We start from the raw sequence: 22,536 nt of genomic DNA on the forward strand, positions 1-22,536 counted from the left end.
CATCTTAGATGCAAACAAAACTTCACCTTTAGGAAGGCTAATCACTGAATTCCAAGTGGAAGTGGATGAGACTCCAGCACTTGGTCTTAATGAACCCAACAAAAGCCAAGAGGCCTGTATGCCTCACACACAAGGAAGGAAGCCACCTAAAGGACCTGCTAAAAGGAAAATACAGACGGGAAATCCTAAGTCTGGCACCATGTACACATCAACACACACCACTCAATCTGAAACACTTTGCAAAGCTATCTTCAGAAATCTTTTTCACAAATTTCTACTCTTTATGTGTTTTGGGTTTTACATGCTCAAAGTAAATTATATAAGGAAAAAAATAATATTAAAAATATTTTCATAGAAAATAATTTGCTCGACTCAAATTTATAACAAGAAAAATGACAACTCAAATCTGGCACCATAGCAAGTGCCTATAATCCCAGCAACTCAGAAGGCTGAGACAGGAGGATCTCAAGTTCAAAGCCAGCCTTAGCAACTCAGCAAGACCCTGTCTCCAACTAAAAATAAATAAATAAAAAGGGCTGGGGCTCAGTGGTCAAGTGTCCCTGGGTTCAATCCTAGTAACCACCCCCCAAAAAAAGACAATTCAGAAGCTTAATCCATTCTGGAATCTGTGTGTGGGCTGGTTCATCTCCCTTCCTGTTCTTTGTTTTAAGCATACCTCCGACTTCCGGTGGGAGGTGTAGAACAAGTTACAAGGAAACCTTTATTCATCATCTATTATATGCCAAGCACATTCACAAATAAGAATTTATCTCAACTTTCTGAAATAGATATCCAGGCAAGTTATTAAAAATTCAAAGATTACCAAAACAAATGTCATGATAAAAAAAAATAGAAATTGCCACAGAAAGGTATGAAGAGAAAGAAATGCCAGTGAGTTTCTCAAAGGCGGGAGGGGGGAAGGCTGTGAACCATGCTGTCTCCTGCTCTCTCAAAGCAAAAAGTCAGTGAGACCCTTGGGAAGGCAGTTTGACACCCAGGAGGAAAGCCAGTCACAGCAGCTGCTTCCAGGAATGGGAGACAGTAGGCTGGAATGCAGAAGAAACTTACCTGCCCTGGGTAAACACTTTCCATCTCTTAATTTTGTACTGCATATTTATATACAGATTAATTTAAAGAAAAAAATGCAGTAGCCACAGGGAAAGAGATGTGGCCAAGATCAACAATTCTAAATGACACAGTCAGGAATTGTGGCTCCAACAAACACCTTTTCCCCAGGCCTCCCATATCACAGGAAGGGCTGCAACCCCAGAATCGCAGCACACAGTACTGAGAGGCCTTGCTCTACTGCTAAGTCACTAGCTAGAATTACATCTTGTCTCTTATCTACTCCAGTTTTATCCAAGTGTCCAAAACAAAAAGGAATCCATGCTTTATATAATGGCTAAAGACACCAGACACAATCCTCTCAAGAATTATTAAAGAACAGCACTGTAATTCCAACAGAAGGCATTTCCAAAAGTTTCTTCTCCATACTTCCCTCCAATCTTGTAGACACATCTCCCTGCCATCTCATGTGGAGGTGGACACTCTAAGTATTCATGTTTTATCAACAATAGTATTTGTCAAAGGAAAGATAGATGATTAAAACCACATACTCTAAGTTTTCATATATTTTTTTTTTCCAGTTTTCGGTGGACACAACATCTTTATTTTATTTTTATGTGGTGCTGAGGATCAAACCCAGTGCCCCGTGCATGCCAGGTAAGCGTGTTACCATTTGAGCCACACCCTCAGCCCCTCTAAGTTTTCTTTTCTTTTCTTTTTTTTTTTTAAAGAGAGAGAGAGAATTTTTTTAATATTTATTTTTTAGTTATGGGCGGACACAACATCTTTGTTTGTATGTGGTGCTGAGAATCGAACCCTGGCCGCACGCATGCCAGGCGAGCGCGCTACCACTTGAGCCACATCCCCAGCCCCCCCTCTAAGTTTTCTATCAAAAAAAATCTCAGCTGGAGCCAGAGCAGTGGTACATGCCTTATAGTCCCAGCTACTCAGGAGGCTAAGGTAATACGGTAAAGTTTGAGGACAGCCTCAGCCACTTAGAGAGATATTTTTTTAAAAAGGGGGGGGTGAGGACCTGTAGCTCAGAGGTAGAGCACTTCCAGGTTCAACCCCAGTACTGGGGAGAGAGGGGCCAGGGGGATCTCAGCTGATAGGGTGATTCTAGGTGATATACACAGTATGCTAGAAAGAAAAACAACTTGGAGAATTTTCAACCTAATTAGGGACTCAATGAAAGAACACAATAAAACACTGAAATACAGATGTGGGTGGGTGGCATAATACTTGAAGGGAATTCTTCAGAGGAACAAGCTAACAGACAAATGTGAGGAAGAAACAAATAATACAGTCACATAAAGCAGTAAGGAGTTTGAAGACACAAGAATCAGGCAAAGGTCTGAGAAATGTGACTGCTGCCAAAAGAGGATCCCAGGAGGTGCTGAATTCACAGCTGAACTCAGTGTCCAGTCTTTGCTTAATGCAGCAAACATTTGCTTGATACAGTGTGATAGTCCTAGAATGGAATCCCAGCTCTGCCTGGATGGAAGCAGGGCTTTCTTCTCTCTCTAGGCTTCATTTTTCTCTTCTGTGAAAGCAGTTCCCTTTTCATAGAGATTAAACAAAATAGCATTTTTAAAGGTAGCAAAGGTGCTAGCACATAAGGAGTTTAAAAGAATCCAGACACCAGGACTAAATTCAATGCTAAAGACACATTTAGAAGACTCAGTTACAAGGCTCTCACCTGAAGCCAACTAAGCAATTCCTACTTAGTTTGGCCAACTCAGCATAAAGATCCTCTAGCAAGTTTCCTTTCAGTATTAAAAAGCCTGCTGATAATCAGCTATAGAAGTCAGCTACTGAAATAACCAGTAACTTCCTTTATCAATTCACTGCTTCTCTAGTCTCTTGAACTTTAAATTCTATATCCCTCATCAACAGCAATACTTCAGGGCTGGGGATATAGCTAAGTTGGTAGAGTGCTTGCCTTGCATGCACACGGCCCTGGGTTCAATCCCCAGCACCACAAAATAAATAAATAAGAAAATAAAGACAGCAATACCCCAAACTCACTAATAACAATTATCAATCAACAATTTGTACTACAACAACAATGATAGTTCCATTAGCTCCTAGGAAATGAGGAGTAAATGTTTAAACTGAGCACATTCTCACCAGACACCTGGATTCTATTCTAAATCTCACTGTCCAGAAACTAAGCCCTTCACTAAGGGTAAACCACATTAACACTTCACAACTCAAATGAAGAATTGTCCATGTTCTGCATGCCCCAGGATAACAATTTCTATCTCAGTTATCAGAGCACTCCTAAAACCATGAGGAAAAAATAAAGCCCAAGGACCAACCTGAGTGCCTTCCTCCACACACAGCAGCACAATTACCAACCCTCTGCACAAATACTGAAATTTAAATGCATGTGTGGGGCCCCATTTCCTCATTAGTGAAATGTGGGGAAAGAACTCACTCTTAGTCCACTTTACAGACAGGCTAAATGGCTTAGTCTTGCCTGCTACTGTGGAGTCTTGACCTCCCTTCTCACCATCCAAGGGAATTCTGTAGTGTCCTTTTTTTTAATCAAGTGAGCATTGCATGGTTTGTAGAATCTGTGCCTTTTTACTCTCATTCCCTGATCCTTGAAACTTTACTCACTTGCTGACTTCAGAACAGACTAGTCTCTGCCACTAAAGCTCTGCTGATCACCATGGTTCTTCAGCTCTTTCCCTTCTTCACTGCCTTCACACAGCCACGCTACATAACTTAAGTCCAGTTTCTTCATGAGCCAGATTTTTTATACTAAACAGAACCCATTCCAGCTAGTTCAAGCACTAAGGGGCTCACATAATCTTTAGCAGGGTGGAAGAATCAGGACTAGAGGCCATGCAGCTGCCACACATGAGGGTACTGTGCAGAGGACACCATGAAGAGCCTGCTGCCTCTGGAAATGGGTCTCCTATACTCGCGTGCATTGACTTCACATCACATTGCTTCCCAGTCTTCGTCTAGCCCTGGCCCACAGGCTAAAAGTAAAGTCACATGCCCATGGATAACTATAAGGGGTGGGGGGTGGGGGTCTTAACAGCTTCCATTTTAGTGTAATCTGAACTAATAAGATGGGAAATTACCTCTAAATATAGGGTGCTTGAAATGCGTTGGTGGCCAAAAAGGACCCCAAATATCTGCAAGGGATACCACATTAGACACCTCTTCAGGTCCCTTGCATATTTTATCTTGTCTTATTTCCTAAATGCTCCATACAGTTCGGGGTTATGGGAATTTGTCCTCACTGAAGAGAGAACTACTTTCAGCTCCATTAACTTTTTCCTCCAGTATTTCCAAACAATATGCTTCAGCTACTATTGATTTCTTTTCCAGTTTCAATTCTATTCAATACCAAATGTGGAGAAGGACTTGGCTTTATTATACAAACCACTCCCACCTCTTCAATCACCCCAGAATATGTCTAACACACTGGGTTAAAATTTGTACTTCAATGTTTATGACTATGTGAACACTTTACAGTTGAGCCATGCTGCACATTATTGTTACAAATCCATTTTTACAGAATTTGTTTCACCTGGAATTGATAACTGTCTTTTTTTAATTGGGGGGCGGGGGCTGGTTAGGTTTTCTGCTTACTTATCATTAACTCATCCCCAGACTTCCATGAGAAGTACACATCTCAATACCTCAGGTTACGTTGTTCTTTGTGGTGCTGGGGATTGAACCCAGGCCTCACATATGGTAGGCAAGCACTCTACCACTGAGCTACATTTCCCAGTCCTTTTGAGACAGGGTCTTGTTAAAGCTGCCCAGCCTGGCCTGGAACTTGTCATCTTCTTGTCTTGGCCTCCTGGAGCAGCTGAGATCACACCCAGAAACCTCAGGGTTTTGTGTTTTTGTTTTTGTTTTTTTTTTTCTTTCTTTAAATTTTTTTTTAATTGTAGGTGGATACAATATCTTTATTTTTTATTTACTTATTTTTATGTGGCGATGAGGAACAAACTCAGGGCTTCTCACATGCCACAACCCCAGCCCTCAGGTTTGTTTCTTAAGACATTCCTTTATAGCCCACAGATGTAGACTGGTTGGTCAATGTCTTCACCACAATTATACCAAATTTTCTTTCTCTCTCTCTCTCTCTCTCTGGATTGGAGATTGAGCAAACAGGCACTTTACCTCTGGGGATGAGCTATATCTCCAGCCCTTTTAATTTCGACATGGGATCTAAATAAACTGCCCAGGGTAGCCTCAAACTTGTGACAGTCCTGCCTACCTCCCAAGTCACTGGGACTACAGTGAGCCAACAAGCCCACAAACCAACAAGCCCAGCCCCACAGACTTCACCATCCCCCTTGCTGAATCCTGTGTCTGGGCCAAGTTTTCAGACTGATTAAACAAATTGATAAATATATTAAGGATAACAAGAACTAGGATTCTACCTGTCAGAGAAAGGAATTACAAATAAGGAAAGGAAGAGACTAGAACCCCATAGTATTAGGTTAAAAAATGATAGCAATGCTATGAATTTATGGTGTCTAGTCTGCAAAATCGTGTGGGTAGAGAAACTGATCATGGATGTAGGTATGTATTCACAGATATTACTATTCTGCCCCCTATGAAACCTAAAAGCAATGATGCCTTGGCAGCAGTGCACATACCTAGTGCCTAGAACTTAGATTCTATCATATTCCACCTAAATGAGTGCTCCTTGGAGAAAAAGCTAACACCAGGATGCATCAAGAAAGTGCAAGATCAATTCACAATAGCTTGACTGTGGAACCAACCTAGATGCCCTTTAATAGATGAATGGATAAAAAAAAATGTGGCATTTATACACAATGGAGTATTACTCAGCACTAAAAAATGACAAAATCATGGCATTTACAGAGCAAATTATGCTAAGTGAAGCTAGCCAATCCCTAAAAAACAAATGTCAAATGTCTTCTTTGATATAAGGAGAGCAACTAAGAACAGAGCAAGAGGGAAGAGCATGAGGAAAAGATTAACATTAAACAGGGACGAGAGGTGGGAGGGAAAGGGAGAGAGAAGGGAAATTGAGGGAAATGGAAGGAGACCCTCATTGTTATACAAAATTACATATAAGAGGATGTGAGGGGAAAGGGAAAAAAAAAAACAAGGGAGAGAACTGAATTACAGTAGATGGGGTAGACAGAGAAGATGGGAGGGGAGGGGGGATAGTAGAGGAAAGGAAAGGTAGCAGAATACAACAGTCACTAGTATGGCATTATGTAAAAACGTGGATGTGTAACCGATGTGATTCTGCAATCTGTATACAGGGTAAAAATGGGAGTTCATAACCCACTTGAATCAAATGTATGAAATATGATATGTCAAGAGCTTTGTAATGTTTTGAAAAACCAATAAAAAAATGCAACATGATCTTGGAATATTTTGATATACCAGAAAGCCAAAAGCAATTCAAAGAAGGAGGGGGATTTCTCAAAAGTTCATAGGAGCCATCTTAAAAAGACTCCCCCCAGCAGGCCATGGTGATACACACCTGTAATTCCAGCAGCTCAGGAGGCTGAGGCAGGAGGACCAAGAGTTTAAAGCCAGCCTCAGCAACAGCAAAGTGCTAAGCAACTCAGTGAAATCCTGTCTCTAAAAAAAAATACAAAATAGGGCTGGGGATGTGGTTTAGTGGTTGAGCGTCTCTAAGTTCAATCCCCAGCAATTAAAAAAAAAGGCTCCCACTAGCCACATGTGTAACAAATTGAGCATCAAATAAAAAAAAAAAAATGCTAGTTATGAACTGGCTGTAACTATTTAATAAAATTGGAAACCATTAAGTCCCATACCGATATGAGTAAGTAAATGGGAGCAGGAGAAGTCCCTGAATTCACCTCCAACAAACTGCTTATTGCACACATTAATTAATAAGTACAAGAACTCTTCTTAAGTAATTTTACAATAGAGAATCCTGGCAGATGTCATCCTAAAATAAAGAGATAAAGGCTAATGTGATCACAAGTAAAATGAATCTACATCGTGTATTTCCTGATGTGGCATACAAAGAAAAGCAAATCTCTTTTGTAACACTACCCAAAGAAGAAAATTAGAATCTGGTCATGAAAAAGCACCAGACAGACTCAATTTGGTGGCCATCCTGTAAAGTAACTGCTGTATTCTTCAAAAATTCAAAAATCACAGAAGACCACCAAAAAAAGACTAAGAAACAATTCCAGAAGGAAGGCAACTAAGGAGACATGACAACTAAATACAACACATAAACTTTAGACTGGATTCCAGTCCTCTGAAGAACATCAAAGAGACATTGGAGGTTGGAGGTATTACTGTATCAGTGTTCTAATTTCCAGATTTTGATCGTTATATTGTAGTTGTAAAAGAAAACACCATTATTTACAGGAAAAATATACTGATACATTAAAAACTTTTAAAAATGGAGAAGAGTCTGAAATAGACATTTCTGCACAAAAGCATAGGAAACTCAACACAAAAGCATAGGAAAACACAAATCAAAACCACAATCAGCTACCACTTTATACCCCGAACAGTTATGATTAAAGTCATGGAGGAGACTCTGGGCCTTCATGCGCCACTGGAGGGAACGTACAAGATGTAGCCGCTCTAGAAAACAGCCTGGCAGTTCCTCAAAGTTAAACACTACAGTCCCAGGTATTTCCAAAAGAAATGAAAACATACATTCACACAGAAACCTATACACAGGAACCCCGCACTACATTTGGGGCCCTGAGATTTGCAAAGGTGGAGTGGAGATTTGCAAAGGTGATATAGGAAGAATACAGGACAGGAAACCAACAGGCAGTCTTTGGGCACAGGCTGCTCAGTCAAGTCACAGATGCCATGAGGAAAGTCAGCATGGCCCACAGCAAATCCAACAAGGCATGGAGAGCCAAACGTTCATGAAAGCCAGGACCCAGGACACATACCTTTCTCTCAGGGTCGTACTCAGTATCTACGTTCAAGACATCCATGACAAAAAATCTCACCCAGTGTCCAGCCCAAGTCAACACCTGCATCTTCCACCAGAGAGACAAGATCATTCCATGGGGCTGGGATTGTGGCTCAGCAGTAGAACGCTGGCCTAGCATGTGCAAGGCCCCGAGTTTGATCCTCAGCACCACATAAAAATAAACAAATAAAATAAAGGTATTCTGTTCATATACAACTACAAAAAAAATTTTTTTTAAATAAATAATAAACTTCAGCCAGGCTTGGCGACACATGCCTATAATCCCAGCAACTTGGAAGAGACTGAGGTAAGAGGATCCCAAGTTCAAGACCAGCCTCAGTAATTTAATGAGGCCCTAAGCAACTCAGCAAGACCCTGTCTCAAAAATATAAAACAAAGGGATGGGGATATAGCTCAGTGGTTAAGCATTCCTGGGTTCAGTCCTCAGGACCAAAAAAAAATAAATAAATAGAAATTTCATTTCTGCATGTTCTTTAAAAAGCTGCACACAAATGTTTGGCTATGTATAATATCAAATGTCTATCAATGATAATGGATATATGTAGTGAAGCTATACAATGGAATATTATTCAGTGATGAAAAGGAATGAAGGAGCCAGGTGTGGGGACTCATGCCTGTAATTCCAGCTACTTGGGAGGCTCAGGCAACTTAGTGAGACCCTGTCTCAAAACTAAGATTTAAAAAGGGCTGAGGTGTAGCTCAACTGAGAAGAGGCCCTGGGTTCAATCCCCAGGACTGAAGGAAATTATGCTAAGTAAACAAAGCCAGTCATCAAGAACCACATATTATATGGGCCCATTTACATGAAACATCTAGAACAGGTGAGCCCTGGAGGAGACAGGCAACTGCCTAGTGCTGGGGAATCACAGCATAGTTGCTAGAAAGTATGTGGTTTCCTTCAGGAGTGATAAAAACATTCTAAAACGGGTATGGCAAGGGTTCATTGAAGACCGTTAAAAAAAAAAAAAAAATCACAAAATCACATATATTTTAGTATGGGCAAGTTGCATAAATTACATCTCAATAAATCTCTTGCTTAAAAAGAAAAAATCCGGGGCTGGGGATGTGGCTCAAGCAGTAGCGCGCTCTCCTGGCAGGCGTGCGGCCCAGGTTCGATCCTCAGCACCACATACAAACAAAGATGTTGTGTCCACCGAAAACTAAAATAAATAAATAAATAAATATTAAAAAAAGAAAAAGAAAGAAAAAATCCTCGGTTAGCGTTGTAAAAGTTAGAAAAATGAAAAAAGAAAAACCCTAGAGGGTGAGGGATAGAGCATCACACCTGCAAAATATTTTCAAGTTGTCCAGGGGGAAAAAAGGTAATTTCCAAAACATCATACATGGCCACAAATATCTTATCTCCACACTGCTTTTTGGCATAGAATCCTAGATTGTAAGTAAGGCTCCAGGGCACTTGGAACCAGTCGCCTCCTAGGTTCTCAGTCCACTGTTTTAAGTCAAATAACATTAAAACTTGAATGATTTATTCTGTGTTTTGAAATGGCATAGTCAGTGCCAATCTATTTTTCACTCTCATCCCTGTGCTGGGCACTCAGTGGGTCTGCTCCATCTGGAGACTTATTTCAGCTTTGGAAATTTTTCAAGCATTAACTCAATATTGCTTCCTCTTAATATTCTCTTTTCCCTCTCTCTGAACACATAATATTCAGACACTGGATCCCATGAACTGATCAGTTAACACTGGTAAGTATTCAGTTTTCGGGGTCTTTATTAATCAATTATTAACCTTATGCCATAACTGCATTAACTGTCCCTCACTCTTACACATACACTCACTTCTCCCGTATAGTACGCTTTCACACCCCCTGCCCCAAAATGCAGAATCATAACCCTTTAGGATACTTCTTCTAGAAATAAGAAACTTTTCCCATATTACCAGTGTCATTACCATACTTACAGAAAATTAGCATTTTTCATCATCACTTAAGATACAGCCCTTATTCACACTTCCATACATCCTCTCACCTCAAATAATATTTTTTCAGTCAAGGATCCAATCAAGGTTTGGAAATTATTCCTTCTCCTTTTCATCTATCCTTGCTTAATACTTTCTGAAAGACTTCCTGTTTCCTATTAAAATTTCCCCTGCCGTCCTATTTTCCAAGAGCTGTTTCTGGTTCTCTGAATAGTCCCCTATTTTGTGTCATGAATTTTGTCTCACTGCTTTAAACTTTAAGTTTGAACTTCTCTTCCGCAATGCATTTCCTGTTTCTTCACAGGCTTCCTTTTATCTGTTTGCATTAAGACTGTTAGAGACTTTTTTCATGTGCCTGATAACCCTCAACTCTTCAGCTGTCGTTAAGGAGTATTAAGTTTTAACATCATGTACACAGATGGGGCACATTCAGTGGCCAGACTGCCCTACTGCTTCAAAGCTGGCCACCTCACTTGACGTTTTTACATTGTGGTCGACTGATGCTCTGCCTTTAAGAGGTAAGGTCTATGTTCCCTCCATAAACACAGACAGGTTTGGGACCACAGCAGAAGCTACATAGAAATCCTCAGAGATTAATTCAGGGCTGAGGTGGAGCTTAAATGGTAGAATACTTGCTTATCTGGCATGCTTGAGGCCCTCGGTTCTATTACAAACACAAAAAATAAATAAATAAATAGACTTAAGTTAAAAAAGTGAAACAGATTCGGCCTGGTTCTCTTGGAACATACACCTATGGACAGAGAGCCACCATGTGCGAAGTCTCAATGCCCTGAAATGCAAACTAGTATACACAGACCCCATGGCCAGAAATACTCAGTGACCCCCAGCTGCAAGCAAAGCCTCACCCACCCACAGCCACTAGTCCTTCAACTCTCTGGCCTCACTGCAACCACAGAAATCATCTGAGCTATAAATGTCCAACCAAGCTCTTCCCAAAGTCCTGACCTACAGAAACCATGAAATTATTTTAAGTCACCAAATTTTGGGGGTCATTTTTCAGGCACTAAGAGTGAATGGAACAGATTGTGGCATGTGTAAGTGATATGTTGCAGCAACAAAAAAATCTAGCAACAGCTTCAGATCTAGGAGGTAGGCAGGCACTGGAGGGCCCTGAAGAGGCTGATTGTACCTGAAAGGCCTCAACAAGGAGACTGACAGGAAAAGCCCAGTGGGAAATAAAAAAATAATAATAATAATTACTCAACCTTGGCGAATAAGGGACTCCTGTTATGTAGAAGTGGAAAATATGTCCTGCAGAAATGCAGAAAACAGAAAATGTACCTAATGAACTCAATGATCCATCTAAGGAGATTTCCAGGCAGAATTCTAAAAGTTCCCCTCAGACTGCTTCCCACTGCTAAGATAAAATAAAAGAGCAGAGAAATGAGCTGGGAAGCCAATTAAAACTACAGAAGTCAAGCCAGGCATAGTGGTACCCACCTGAAATTCCTGTGAAAGCATTTCCTTTGAAATCCGTGACAAGACAAGGATATCCCCACTCCCATCATTCTGATTAATATGTTACTAGAAATTCTAGCCAGAACAATTAGAAAAGAGAGGAAATAAAACGGATTAAAAATAGGAAAGGAAGAAGGTCAAATTATCACTGTTTGCAGAAGATATGATCCTAAACCTAGAAAACCCAAAAAATTCCACCAAAAAATTGCTAGAGCTAATAAATATGGCAATATAGCAGGTTACAAAATCAACATTCAAAAATCAATAGCTTTGGCCAGATACGATGGTGCACGCCTATAATCCCAGCAGCTCCAGAGGCTAAGGCAGGAGGTTTGCGAGTTCAAAGCCAGCCTCAGCAACAGCAAGTTACTAAGCAACTCAGTGAGACCCTGTCTCTAAATAAAATAGAAAATAGGGCTGGAGTTATGGCTCTGTGATTGAGTGCCCCAGAGTTCAATCCCTGGACACTCCCCCCCCCCAAAAAAAAAAAAAATCAACAGCTTTCCTATATACTGACAATGAACCTGCTGAGAAAGAAATTCCATTCACAATAACCTCAAAACAAAACAACAACAACAACAAAAAAAAAAAAAAACACCTTGTAATAAATATACAAAAAGAGGCGAAAAACCTCTACCACGAAAGCTATAGAACCTATAAGAAAGAAATTGAAGAACACCTCAGAAGATGCAAAGATCTCCCATGTTCATGGATAGGTGGAATTAATATTGTTAAAATGGCTATACTACTAAAAGCAATGTACAGATTCAGAGCAATTCCCATCAAAATATTATAAAATTCTTCACAAAATTAGAAAAAAAAAAGTCCTAAAATTCATTTGGGAGAATAAAAGACCCAGAATAGCCAAAGCAATTTCTAAGCCAAAAAAGAGCAACACTGGAGATATCACAATACCTGACTTCAAATTATACTACAGAGATACAGTCACACACTGCATGGTACGGGCTTAAAAACAGACATATGAACCAAAGGTACAGAATAGAAGACAGAGAAACACACACAGATAGTCATCTGATCCTTGACAAAGATGCCAAAAACATACTGTGGAGAAAAGACAATCTTTTTAACAAATGGTACTGGGGAAACTGGTTATCCATATGTTGAAGAATAAAACTAGACCCTTGTCTCTCACCCTGCACAAAAAAACAACTCAAAATGGATCTAAGACCTCAGAATTAGACCAGAAACTATGCAACTCCTAGAAAAAAAAGTAGGGTCAGCTCTCCAGCATATATACACAGGCAATGACTTTCTCATTAGAACCAAAGAGTTAAAAAATGTCAAGAGTTTAAAAAATGAAATGGCACTGGGAGCTGGGGTTGTGGCTCAGAGGTAGAGCACCCACCTGGCGTGCATAAGGCACTAGGTTCAATCCTCAGCACCACATAAAGACATTGTGTCCACCTATAACTAAAAAATAAATATTAAAAAATGGGATAGCATCAAATTAAAAAGCTTCAGCACAACAAAGGAAACAATTAGGAACATGAAGAGAGAATGGAAGAAACTCTTTGCTAGGTACTCTTCTGACAGAATATCTAGTACATAGAAAGAGCTTAAAAAAAATCATAGCAAAATAATCAATTAACCCAATTAGTAAATGGGAAAAATGAATTAAACAGACCCTTCACTAAAGAAGAAATACAAATGGCCAAAAAATACATGAAAAAAATAAATATGGAGGTTCCTCAAAAGATTAGGCATGGAACCACCATATGACCCAGCTCTACCCGTCAGGATTTATCCTAAAGAATTAAAGTCATCATGCTATAGTGACACATGCATACCCATCTATTTATAGCAGCACAATTCACAGTAGCCAAAACTATGGAACCAGCATAAGTGCCATCAATGGATGAATGGATAAAGAAAATGTGGTAAATATACACAATGGAGTTTTATTCGGCCATAAACAAAAATGATATTATGTCATTTACAGGAAAATGGTGGAATGAGAGACCACCATGTTAAGCAAAACAAGTCAAATTCAGAAGGTCAGGGTCATATGTTTTCTCTCATGTGGCAGCTAGAGAGAAAAACAGAAAAAAGAAAAGAAAGAAAGGTGAGGGTGGAGCTCTTGGAAATCAAAGGGAGATGGCTGGGGATGTGGCTCAAGCGGCAGCAGGCTCGCCTGGAATGCATGCAGCCCGGGTTTGATCCTCAGCACCACATACAAAGATGTTGTGCCCGCCGATAACTAAAAAATAAATATTAAAATTCTCTCTCTCTCTCTACCTCTCTCTTTAAAAAAAAAAAAGAAAGAAAAAGAAATCAAAGGGAGAGCAGTAGAGGAAAGGGACCAAGGGGTAAAGGAAGGGAGAGAGGGGAGAAGTGCTGGGGAGTGATATTGGCCAAATTATATTATTATATTGAGTGCACATGCAAATATGTAACAAGAAATTCCATTATGTATGACTATAATGCTCCAATAAAAAATGTGGAACTGCAGAAAAATTAAAAAACAAATAATGGAATCAAGGTAGGCATGGTGGTGGATACCTGTAATCCCTGCTACTCCAGAAGCTGAAGCATGAGGATTAGAAGTTCAATGTCAATATGGGCATGTCTGCAAAATCCTGTCTCAAAACAAAAAGGGCTGGGGGTGTGCCTCAGTGGGAGAGCACACCTGGGTTCTATCCTCAGTACTGCATAAATAAATAAACAAGCAAACAAACTAAAATGATAATTTTTTTAAGAAAAAGGCATTAAGACTAACTAGGTTCAATGAGTAATTAAATAACAAATTATTTCTTATCCCCACTGCAAAAATGATTATCAGAATAAAAAAAAAGAAATGACTCTCAATTATTCTCAGGGGAGAAGATCAAATCCACACTGTAATTATAAAACTTTTTTAAAACCTCAGAGCTGGGGTTGTAGCTCAGTGGTAGAGTGCTCATCTCACATGTGGAAGGCACTGGGTTCAATCCTCAGCACCATGTAAGAATAAAATAAAGGTATTGTGTCCATCTACAACTAAAAAAAATATTTAAAAAAAAAAAACCCGCAGATATAAAAAGGTGGTCCATACTGACCTCCCAAATAGACCCAGGACTTCCTAAGGATCTGGCTGCCTCTGCACATCCTCTCCTTCCAAAGCTTATGAGAAAGGGAAGGTCAGCAGTTTCACAGCGGACTTCCAAGGAACTGAAGAACTTGTCACAAAGAAACTTCTCCATGTGGCTTCTGTCTAATAGAGTGGATTACAAATTAACAGAGAGAGCCCAAAACATTTTTAAAGGAGTTGTACCAGTTGGATTGAGACAAAACAACACAGGATGAAGGGATGATTACATTCCTTCCAAGATACTATAAGCACAAAGTTGACAAAGAAAACTAGTCACCTATTCAAAAAAACAGCCATTTCTTGTACAAAAAAAAAAAAAGTAACTCATAAAGCAGAACAAAAAGCCAGGCACTATGGTGCACACCTATAATCCCAGTTATTTGAGAGCCTGAGGCAGAAGGATTGCAAATTCCAGGCCAGAATGGGCAACTTAGCAAAATGCTATCTCAAAATAAAAATAAAAAGGACTGAGGATGTGACTCAGAGATAGAGCACTAGCCTAGCATGCTCAAGGCCCGAGTTCAGTCATCAACATGCCAAACAAAAAAAAAAAAAAAAAAGAGAGAGAGACAGAGAGAGAGAGAGAAAAAAAAAAATAAAACTCCCAGAGAGCAGGGACAAGAGCCCCAGAGAATCACTCCCAGGCAAAAGAACTGAATCCTGGCTGAATTTCAAAAAAGCTACACACAAGGGACTACTGTACCTCCTGCTGTCCACTCTCCTGAACAGATGTATCTGCAGCAATTATCTCAAACCTTCCCACCATTATAAAGTGGAGGAAGCGGCAGATTACTTCAATCTCAAATGCATATGGGTTTAGGGCTAGAGAAAGCACACCTGAGGAGCTTCAGCTGGCCACACTGGAGCTGATTTAAGTGGTAAGGCCCTAAACTTGTAGCTAAACCAAAGGTGATGAAACCAGGAGGAGTTCAGGGGAAGGGTATAGGAGTAATTTCCAAATAGGAGGAATGTGAATTGTTAGGATCAAACCAAAAACTGTGGCATACTGCATTTTCCAAAGATGCGCACAACAACCCCTCTCAGCCCACTTGTGCCTCTTTTCAGTGTGTCAGTAATGCAGCTCCCAGCAAAGTGGGAATCCGTGTTCCCTCCCCAGAAAGCTGAGCATATATGTGACTATGGCAGAATGGTACCATCATGGAACTTATAAGGCTAGGACATAAAGAGCAATACGGTTACCCCTGGATCTCCAAGAATACCTGCCTCTGAGGCTTGCACGGGAGTATAATGCTGTGCAGAGCAGCATCACAGTATAATGCTGTGCAGAGTATAATAGTTGCATTGGAGTATAATGCTATGCAGAGCACAAATCAGCCTGTGAGAGACCACAGGAGAAAAGGTGCTTCAGCACCCTGCTGTTCAGTCCAGCCACCAAGTGACCATAACTGAAGCCACAGCCAAGAAACTTGAGCCAGAACTGCCTACTGAGCTCTTTCCAAATCCAGACACCAGAAAGTGCCAGACACAACAAAATGATGCTGCTGTTGTTTTAAGGAAACATTAATGGTCCTGGAATACATGGTGACATTGACTGTCAGCATCTGTAGACTCTCACAACTGGGCCAATTTCCTCCCAAAGGAAAATCCTCAAAACTGGTGCCTGCAGAGCAGAGGCCACGCTAATAGAATTTGGAGATGCCAAGTGATTCTCACCATTTAATAGGCAAATTTCACTTAATCTATGTACTTTCCCACTCTCTCATGTCTGGTCCCATCCATCCTCTACCTTCAAATAAATCTAGAGTCTCTTTGGTTCAAACTTATGACTAAGAGTAAACTGTCCTACACTAGGATAGGGAAGGCATGGTTATTAGGCTGCTGGGGTGAAGCCAGAATCCAGAAATCAAGGACTGCCTACAGACCTGCAGTTGGCACTCCTGTTTAGCCCCAGTGCTACAATGCCAGGCCTCTGGAGACACCTGGCACCTCCACTTCCTAGGCCTTTCTGAGGTCTGGCATGTGCTTCACACTGGCCTCACACCATCCCCTATCAGTTCTGCCAAAGAAATGACTACACACTCATCCACTTTTCTGTTTCCAAAACACAAACACCATCTCCAGAAGGTTCTCCTGTTTCTGGTATTCCATCACTTGTCACATCAAAACTCAATCTCTGTACCTCTCTTTCTTCCTGCCAGCTCTGCATGCTTCATTCACATTCTCTCAAACCTCATTTCTTCCACTTCTATTGCTTAGCTTTCACTGTCAACTTTAAAATACTATAAAAAAATTTTTTTTAAGAGGCTGGGGTTATGGCTCAGCAGTAAAGCACTTGCTTCGCACATGTGAAGCACTGGGTTTGATCCTCAGCACCACAAATAAATAAACAAAAAAAAAAAAAAAAAAAACTAGCTAGCTAGCTAACTAACTTACTTTAAAATGGCCTTTCTACCCCATCCCCTGTCCCATCCATATTTCCCCAGACTTCTGCTAGCAGACACATGTCCCCAAAGTTTCAAATTACTAGTATTACCACTAATCATCAGCCCAAGAGTTATAAAGGTTTTCTCTCAATCTTCTTATCAACTCTACGAAATAAATACTATCCCCATTTAACAAATGAGAAATGCCTTCCACAATAATGTATAGAATCAAATTGTCCTTAAATTTTTTTCTTAGCGAATAATCTCAATATCCTACCCAGCTCTAAAATTTTATTTTCTACAATTCACAGGTAAGAAAGTTAGTCAGACATGATCGCAAAGCCTATGATCCCAGCTACCCAAGAGACCAAAGCAGGAAGATTATACATTCAAGCAGGCCTGGGCAACTTAAAGAGACCTGTCTCAAAACAAAATTTAAGAAAGGACGGAGGTTAAATCCCTGGTTTAAACCCTGGGTTAAATTCCTACTGTATTAACTATTAAAAAAAAGTTTAAAAACTCAAAGCACATACCAAGCAAACAAAGATTTTCAAAAGCACAGGCACTTGCTAATATTGGCAGACAAAGAAGTTCATTCTGTCTATTGGATTCCTTCTTTTATTTTTATTTTTGGTACTGGGGACTGAATCCAGGGGCACTTAGCCACTAACTCACATCCCCAGCCCTTTACTTTTTTTTGAGATGGGGTCTCAGTAAGTTGCAGAGGTTGGCCTGGAACTTGCAATCCTCCTACCTCAGCCTCCTGAGTCATTAGGATTATAGGCATGCACCACTGTGCCCCACTCAGACTCCTTCTACTCCTACGTATTCTATTAAATCAAGAAACTGAAAGGACAGTAGACTAAGATACTATGCAGTGAAAACTAAACACACCCAAATGGATTGCTGTCACAATTATACAGACCATTTCTTAGCTAGCCTCGTGCCCAAATACTAGACTTTAGCAAATCACAAGATGTACCCTCAAATGTTCCCAATAAGAGCAACAACAATTATATATACACACACACACACACACACACATCAGGTTCCCTTGCTAAATATGCAGACTGACTGCTGTCCCAATTCTCAACAACTTTTCTATGAAGAGAGAGTTGCAGCTCAAAGTTCAAAGCTATAAATGAGAGATACCACAACAATCTTTGTGAGACCAGCCTTTAGAAATTTTGCAGAGAAACTATGCCAGATACAGGGAACACAGCAGAAATGAAAGGTGGCCCCTGCTTTCTTAAAGAATGCAATTGACTAGGCAAGTTATTTATTACCTCTAAAGCCTCAGTTTACTTATGAGTAAAGTGGAGTTAATAGTAACTGCTTCCTACAATTATTCTTTAATGCATTTAATGTGGCTGGTACAAAAGCCCCATATATTATCTACTGAATAGTTACTCAAATGGTTTTTTTAAATTATAATCGGATCCAAAGAAAAAAATCAGATCAGCCTCTGGGGAAGAAAACTGTGATCTGGGGCTGGGGATGTGGCTCAAGCGGTAGCGCGCTCACCTGGCATGCATGCGGCCTGGGTTCGATCCTCAGCACTACATACAAAGAAAGATGTTGTGTCCACAGATAACTAAAAAAATATTAAAATTCTCTCTCTCTCAAAAAGAAAACGAAAACTGTGTGATATGAACAACACAGTAAGAGGCCAATTACAGTCCACTTGATGTCTTCTGAAAAGTAGTTACTTTATTCCAAGTAACTTTACCTATTAAAAAATTAAAATTGCTGGGCACCGTTAGCACGCCTGTGATCCCAGCAACTTGGGAGGTGAACATAGGAGGATCAGAGCTCAAAGACAACCTCAACGATTAGTGAGGCACTTAGCAACTCAGTGAGACCCTGTCTCTAAATAAAACATAAGGCTGAGCCGAATTTACCATGCTGCGTGGAAGCCGGAGCCGCACTTCGCGGCATGTGGTGCCCCCAGCCAGCCGGGCCCCTCAGATGAAGCTGCTTCCAGGTGGGCACCAGCAGCTCAGCCACCAGCTGCAGCCCCACCATCTGCAGTCTGGTCCCCTGCTGTGGCACTCCAGCAGCCAGGTCTGATGGCCCAGATGGCAACCACTGTGGCTGGTGTGGCAGTGGGCTCTGCTGTGGGGCACATACTGGGCCATGTCATCACTGGGGGGCTTTAGTGAAGGAAGTACTGCCAAGCCCACAAAGCCTGATATCACTTACCAGGAGCCTCAGGGAACCCAGCCAGCACAGCAGCAGCAGCTTGGCGACCCTTGCTTTTATGAGATAAAACAATTTTTGGAGTGTGCCCAGAACCAGGCTGATGTTAAGCTCTGTGAGGGTTTCAATGAGGTGCTGAAGCAATGCAGAATTGCTAACGGATTAGTCTAATCAAGAAGTTCAAATTGAAGTGGAAAATCTGCTCTGATGATCAAGTTACTTTAACATAAAAATGTAATTGATATGTGAAAGTATGAATGTAAAACTGCAATGTAAAATCTCATTTAATAGCTTCAGTGTTTATGAATGGCAGCAAATGAGAGTGTTCTAACTGTATAGAAGTTCACTGAGTTGGTACAGAAGTACACAGAGTTGGGACTGGGTAAATGTGAGGCCTCCTTAAGTCAGCTGTTCTGATGTTCTTTGAGTTTATTAGAATGAAATGATTTTCCTCCTGGAAAAAAAATAATAATAAAACATAAAAAAAGGACTAGGGACATGGATCAGTGATTAAGCACCCCTGGGTTCAATCATGGTACCAAAAAAAAAAAAAAAAAAAATTAAAATTGTGTGATCTCAGCAATATAGAAGACTAAGACAGGTGAAAGTTAAAGGCCAGCCTTGACAACATAGAGAGATCCTGTCTCAAAATTAAAAAGAAAGTGCTAGGGATGCAGCTCAGCAGTAGAGCTGGGCAGAACCCCAGTAGCACCAAAATAATGATTGTTATTATTTTCATTATTAAATTGTAACCAAAAGAGGAGGGTGGTATCTCAATTTCCATGAAGCCGCCCTAGTTAGTTCCCAAGCCTTTCAAAGGCAGAAGAACTATTTAGGATATGATCATTCTGAGGTCTGCTGTCTCTAGGACAGGTTTGCATCCAATCAATACACCTTTCAACACTGACTGACCCTTTACAATAAGGGACCAGCCTTAAGAAATGCAGTCACTTCAAATAATTCTCTTCCATTCTGACATATGATTAACTAAAAACATGACTAGTCTTTTGTACTAGAAAGCATTTATATAATTTCACAGTTGTGATTCCAAACTACCTTCATTCAGTTACCTTTCCCCATGAAAGGTAAAACATCAAACTTTTTTTAAAATATTTTTTTAGTTGTAGTTGGACACAATTTATTTTATGTGGTGTTAGAATCAAACCCAGCATCTCACACTTGTTAGGTGAGCACTCTACTGCTGAACCATAACCCCAGCCCAAATATCAAACTTTTTTTTCTAAATATTTTTTAGTTATAGATGGATACAGTATCTTTATTTTGTTTATTTTTATGTGGTGCTAAGGATCAAACCCAGTGCCTCACATATGCAAGGCAAGCACTCTGCCACTGAGCCACAACCCCAGCCCTCTCAAACTCTTTTTAATGAAAAGTTTTAATACATTATGAGCTAGATCTGCCTAGCAACAAGTTATAACTGCTATCATTCTATTTAGGTTCCCACGGATACAGTCAAGAACAGCACAGTGGCAGCTGTACAAATCAAGAAAAGAAATCCCAAGGGCTGGAGATGTGGCTCAAGCGGTAGCGCGCTCGCCTGGCATGCGTGCGGCCTGGGTTCGATCCTCAGCATCACATAAAAACAAAGATGTTGTGTCCGCAGAAAACTAAAAATAAATAAATAAATAAATATTTAAAGATCTCTCTATCTCTCTCTCTTAAAAAAAAAGAAAAAAGAAATCCCAAGAGAATCATATCCCAACTACATAAAGGCAGGAATACTGTCTAGTACCATCCCATCAAGAACCCACTCTCCCTTCCCTACAAACCCTAAATAGCCTTCCATGAGAGTCTTCCTCCTTAAACCCACCCCCACCACATAGTGTTTCTAAAACTGTTAACCATGCTGTAGGAACAACTTCTGTACATGTGCTACACCCAGAACTGGTACACAGATTTCTGGTCTTTTGGATATACCAAATTTGTTAAACTGGCTTGAAAAAATTATGAAAAATCATTCTACACTGTAAATCTGTAATCTGGGGAAAAACTAAATGTTTTTATTGCCTTTATAAACCTCTTTTTTCCTAAGTACTGACATTTGCATAAGTACATAATCTAAACTATAGAAATTTACTTTAAACTTGAATATTTATTTCCAGTGTTTAAACACTAAAAGATTTAAATTAAAAAATAAAATAAAATAAAATAACTAAGTCTACACTGGGCACAATGGCATACAGGGAGATCACAAATTCAAAGTCAACCATGGGGGCTGGAACTGTAGCTCAGCGGCAAAGCACTCACCTACCACATGAGAGGCCTTGGGTTCGATCCTCAGCACCACATAAAATCAAATAAATAAATAAAGATACTGTGTACAATATAACTAAAAAATGAATATTAAAAAAAAAAAAAAGTCAACCATAGCAACTTAGCGAGATCCTACCTCAAAACTAAGAGATAAAAAGGACTGGGGGTGTGGCTCAGTGGTTAAGTGCCCCTGGATTCCATCTTAATAAATATATAAATATGGGGGCTGGTGACAAGTTCAGTGGTAGGGTGTGTGCTAGCACCCATGAGGCTCTGGATTCCATCCCTTACACTACAAAACAAATAAATGAGTAAAATGCATTTTAATAAATATACATTGCTTTAATATTTTTATATCAAGAGATTTCAGGGGGTTGTGGTTGAAGCTCAGTGGCAGAGCACTTGCCTAGCATGTGTGTGAGGCACTGGGTTTGATCCTCAGCACCACATAGAAATAAATAAATAAGGGTATAAAAAAATACAATAAAGGTTGGTGCTGTAGCTCAGGAGCAGAGCACTTGCCTAAAATGTGTGAGACAATGGGTTCGATCCTCAGCACCACATAAAAATAAACAAATAAAAGCATTCTGTCCATTTACAACTACAAAAAAATTTTTTTAAAAATGTAATAACATTCTGGGCATAGTGGCACACACCTGTAATCCCTGCGGCTTTGGGAGGCTGAGGCAGGAGGATTTTGAGTTCAAAGCCAGCTTCAGCAAAAGCGAGGCACTAGGCAACTCAGTGAGACCATGTCCCTAAATGAAATATAAAATATAGCTGGGGATGTGGCTCAGTGGTTAAGTGCCCCTGAGTTCAATCCCTGGTACCAAAAAATAAATAAAATAAAAGAGAGATTTCAGAAAATATTAAGACAATTGTCTAATTTCATGAGAAAAGTTAGAGGAGAAACAGGACAAGGCAGGGGAATCTAGAAAATAGGAGGAAAAGAAAGAAGTACATGCAAAGTAAACCACAAATTTGACTAAAAACACATGAGGCAAAACAATTAAAAGGCAAACAAACTGATAAAGATAAGAACTCTATTCAGTGGGAAAAAAACATCCAAGAAAATTCACAAAAGAGAACAGTTTTCCACCTTCTAGGAACTGGAAAAATACATACTACACAGGCCATTCTTTGCATTCAGTGGCTC

The 22,536-nt window shown here is 40.0% G+C and overlaps 1 protein-coding gene and 1 pseudogene across 1 annotated transcript in view; one reads left to right on the forward strand and one right to left on the reverse strand.

Annotated features, from left to right (window-relative positions):
- Positions 1-22,536, reverse strand: part of Rcor1 (REST corepressor 1) — a 133,393-nt gene that overhangs the window by 74,206 nt on the left and 36,651 nt on the right. The window lies entirely within an intron of this gene.
- Positions 18,810-19,279, forward strand: LOC143393584 (coiled-coil-helix-coiled-coil-helix domain-containing protein 2 pseudogene; annotated as a pseudogene).

This window comes from Callospermophilus lateralis, chromosome 3 (assembly GCF_048772815.1).
Source record: "Callospermophilus lateralis isolate mCalLat2 chromosome 3, mCalLat2.hap1, whole genome shotgun sequence".
Lineage (NCBI taxonomy): Eukaryota > Metazoa > Chordata > Mammalia > Rodentia > Sciuridae > Callospermophilus > Callospermophilus lateralis.